Source organism: Pinus tabuliformis, chromosome 5_2 (assembly GCF_031772625.1).
Source record: "Pinus tabuliformis cultivar Carrire ecotype Pingquan chromosome 5_2, CPIR1, whole genome shotgun sequence".
In the NCBI taxonomy this organism is placed as follows: Eukaryota; Viridiplantae; Streptophyta; class Pinopsida; order Pinales; family Pinaceae; genus Pinus; species Pinus tabuliformis.
This window is the reverse complement of record NC_142306.1, coordinates 617,664,876-617,669,617: the sequence shown is the minus strand read 5'-3', so window position 1 is coordinate 617,669,617 and position 4,742 is coordinate 617,664,876. Positions and strand designations below refer to the sequence as shown.

Below are 4,742 nucleotides of genomic sequence, written 5' to 3'. Positions count from 1 at the left end.
ACGCAAGGGAAGTTTTCATGAATTGTAGATTGTAGGTTATTTTAGGAATAAAGACATTTCTGTTTGGGAAATGGCCGTGTCATGTTTGATTGAATTACACATCATTGAGACTTTACTAAAACATCCAATAATATTAACATTTATTAGAATTTTGATGATTTGCCTTATTTTGAAGTGACTCCAAAATGCTACACATGATCATTGTTCACAGTGTATTGGACCATAGTCTTTGATAAAATTGTTTTACAACTCATGCAACTGCTACTGCCTCTTTAATTCTTTTCATTTGAAAATTGCACCATTTAAGCTCAGCCATATTCTGGTGATGGAACATATAAATTTTACTATACAATCCTCCCTGCTACCATCTCTAAATCCTGCAAGTACTTAGCAAGGCTCCCCACACCCCACCATTTAAGCTTAGCCATATTCTGGTGATGGAACATATAAATTTTACTATACAATCCTCCTTGCTACCATCTCTGAATCCTGCATGCACTAAGCAAGGCTCCCCACACCCGAAAATCAATTTTCAAGGGAATATTTTTAATAACGGCATGTGCATCATCCAGTTGCCCTGCAAGACAAGAAGATCGACCATACAGTCATAATGATATAGCCCAAGTGTGATACGATAAGAACAAACTGGCAATATCGTTTCAGCTAAATTTGGTGAGCTCAAAGGTTTGTTTGCCTCTCAAGCCCAATTATTCATGCTCTAGAATCTGAATTGGGAAAGATTTACTGATCCAATGTTGTAAAGTTGATGATCGTTGAGAAAAGATCCATGAACATAAGAGCAAACTTCATGATTTGATGGGACCAAAATCCACATAGTCCAAGTAATTTATCTATCATTCAAAAAGGATTTTTATTCAGATCACTGAACATTGTCCAAGTAAACTTATCAATATCATTCATGAAGATTTTTTCAGAGAAGGGAAAGCGCTGCAAAACATGTAATTCGTTTTCAAGCCATTATAAATATGTCTGTCCAGAACAGTTGGTTAATCATGTTTTTTTTTTTTTGATCACACAAACACAAACAAACCATGTAAGAGCTTTTGCAGTGATATCCAAGATGCAGAAGAAGACCAGACATATTATAAACACCGCACATTTTTGAAATTTTAGCAAATAGGAAGAGTTATGAAGTTTTTCTTCATGACAGGATATATTATTCTATACATAGAAGGTACATCAAAAGTTAATTCAACAGTCAAAATACAAATTTGACTATAAGGGTAGTTCTTCAGTCAAGTAGTGGAAATTGGCTAGCTTTAAGGTAAAAATTGTGGAGACAATGTGTGCTAGGCATGCTTTTGAAACTTTTGAAAGCCAAGTTTTAACACAAAAGGTAGATTTTCTTTCCAATGACAATAATCTTCACCATGCTTTTGCACTACACACCCTTTTTTCCATCAACACCTTCGGCAAGATGAACTACTAAAGCATAATAACTGCATGCTGCCATGTTTTCAGGTTTGACTATTTCCATATATGTACACCCAATGCGGAAGGGCATAATTTTATAGCACAAGAATTTTGGATAACTAAACTGCAATAGAAAAACAAGAAAGTGCCTTCTCTCAAGAACACAGTCTCCTGTCAAGGGAAGTCACTTGGAAAGGGATCACTCATATTTGCATACAGAAGGAAAAGCATGAAAATAAAATGCTATACAACAAATGGCCATAATTGATGGATAAATTTTGCACAGTGCCTAGGAGGCCCATCTCAAGGACTATCAAGAATCAAATGATCCAATGGCAGCCATGTCATAAACTTGAAAGGGATCTGTTTCAACACCATAGTCCATCAAAGTTCTGTCTTCCAGTTGATCATCATGGTCATACACAAAATCAGGAATCTCAATCTATCCCTTCCTAATGTAATCCCAGATAAATTCTAGACGATTTACATACTTCAGTTTCCAGTATAAACAGCATAACACATAAAAAACTGTATGAGCACATCTGCAACAATAGATCTAATGAATTATTTGAATCAAAATGCAAACTCAACTTAATACTCACCCTGAACTCAAGAAGAAACAGCCAAGGGTTGCAAAAAACAGTCTTGACTGAAGCCCTGAATGTAGGAAATACACCACCTGAAGCCTTTCCTTAAAAGCCAGAGGAAGTTATTCCTAGATCAACCACAAAGTAGACAGGGCAGTTTTCACTCCTTTGAATAGAGGTATGAATGTAAACAAGACAGTAAGGCCCTTCAAGTATTTCATTTTAGATCTTATTGTAAACATATTTTTGTAGCCTACAAGAGGAGCTGCAGACATAAACATAAACTTCATCTCTTAATGGAAGGCGTGGATAATCTGAAAAGGGAGATATATGGTAGAGTCCAAATTTTTATTGCTGATTTATTTAACATGCTTCAAAAACAATTCATAGTTTATATAAACGGAAAAAATCCCAATCTGAACTGAATTGAAATAGCAAACATGGAATGGCAATAGGTTCAATGGAGCAATCAGTTTACAGACATAACTCCACCACTAACAATCCACTTTGGAAACAAACCACCTTCGAGGAAATGTGGCCTTGAAACTATTTGAGGAAATGCCTCAGCGAAATGTGGTTTCATGGAATGTAATGATTTCAGGGCTTTCACAAAATAGTTACGAGGAGAAAGCCCTGGAGCTTTTAAGACAATTGCAATTGGCAGGTTTGAAGCCTGAGGCAAAAACCTTTGTTAGTGTTCTTCCTGGATGTGCCGATATGGCAGCCCTGGATTATGGTATGGAGATCCATGAAAAAATAATTAGTAGTGGATTCCATTCTGATGTCGTTGTGTTGAATTCATTGATTGACATGTATGCGAAATGTGGTTGTATACAAAAGGCACATGTATTATTTGACAGAATGCATGGGAAAGACACTGTGTCATGGAATACGATGATTACAAGATATGCATAGAACGGGTTGCTTGATGAGGCTCTGAAAGTTTTTAACGAAATAGGTCAGCCAGACGTGATATCATGGAGTGCAATGATTTCAGGGTTTTCACAGAATGGTCAGGGCAAAGAGGCTTTGAAGCTTTTTGAACAAATGCAATTAGCGGGTATCAGGCCAGAGGCGAAAGCCTTTGCCAGTATTCTCTCAGCATGCGCCAACTTGGCAGCGTTGGAATAGGGTATGAAGATCCATGGAAAACTAATCTCATAATCTGTTTCCCGATAGTCTCCACCTCTCACAGAAAAAAAACATACCAAACAGATGACAATGGACAAGACAGCCACGTAGATAATGAAGAAATAGATTGAATTCGGCGGGAGGATGAATACAATGTTGGATTTTTTGATGCCAAGGTCGGTTAACCAGCGGCAAGTGACTTTACGCTCTACCATAGTTGGGGAAATGTGGTGGTTTCCCCAGTGGCAGAGTCGATGAGGGCTATGCGGCCATTGTGGCGAAGCAAGGAGACGTAGGTGGGGAGATCCAGGGGAAAATCCACTGGTTTTCGATTGCTGTAATAAGTTTGGTTGGAGCTGCAATATTCGATGCGTACATCGATATGGACCTTCGCTTCAGCTTCCAGTGAACGGTTATAACCATTCAACTCCCTTCCTATAAACCAACGATGGACAATACTATAATCGTCTAACACATGATCTAACGGCACAGACGGATGACAAGTAGATTTTAGGGAAGTTTATTTCAGAGGGGAACGCCTTACGGCGTAACAAGCTTACCATAAAGCTCTCACTTATTGATAAGATAATAAATTTAAATATTTAAAAGAATTAAAAACTTCTAATATGTAAAATATCATATATATAGAATATCAAGTAATAAAAGAGAGAACAATTTTTTGTTAACAGTAAAACTAATATACTTTCTTTTGGTTAACAGCTAAACTAATATACATTCAAGGACGAATTCTGTCGCGGCAGGTACATTAATAATAGAAAATTCTGAAATAATTTTTGCAATCTGAGTAAATAAAATTCTATAAAAAGTTTTCCATGTTAAATTTCCCTATACTAAGTCAAGTCATTTGCGCAGTGGTAAAAATCTCAAGAAAATCTCTGTGATATAAGTGTGCAGAATTCTAGAGGAAGCTATTTCCCACTATGTTTTTTCATATTGAGTTTTTCTGTAATAACTCTTTGCGTCGCTGGTGTATAATGGTACAAGTCTAAAGAAAATCTTCGTAATTTAATTGAGTAGAATATACAGTGCTAGAAGCTCCAAAGAATATCTCTGTAATTCAAATATGTAGAATTGTGAGTGCGTCTGATCTCGTAGGGATCATCGATCATTGAGTGAGGGTTACAAGAATGGAGGCAGTCAACATTAAGTTTACTAGCTGTATTCGGAATGTTACACATTGTAATGGGATAATGTTTGCCCATACGCCCAGGGATTACAGATCAGTGACCATACTCTGTTACCTGTGAAAAGAAATTTGTGTTTGTCATACTATGCTTTAAACTTAGAAGAGACATCAGGGGGTAATTGTGGTTAATCCTCTGTTTTGGGGTGTAATATCAGCGACTTTGTTCCTCTGTTTTAATTGACACTTTTCTGTTCTATATCTTTCTGCTCCTGTAAGAGCAACCGAGTTCCTAGCAGTAGCAGTTGGCTGTTGTTTCACCGGGCAGGACGGATCACATAATCTTATATGATAAAACTAGCTCTAATGACCTGAACTCCTGCCGATTTCGGCTCATATTTAAACAACAAACCTTCCTTTCTTACAAAATGATAACCTAAATCTGC

At 36.9% G+C, this 4,742-nt stretch overlaps 1 pseudogene; it reads left to right on the top strand.

Annotated features, from left to right (window-relative positions):
- Window positions 1–2,579: 2,579 nt before the first annotated feature.
- LOC149160540 (putative pentatricopeptide repeat-containing protein At3g23330 pseudogene) lies at window positions 2,580–3,152 on the top strand (annotated as a pseudogene).
- The last annotated feature ends 1,590 nt before the right edge of the window (window positions 3,153–4,742 follow it).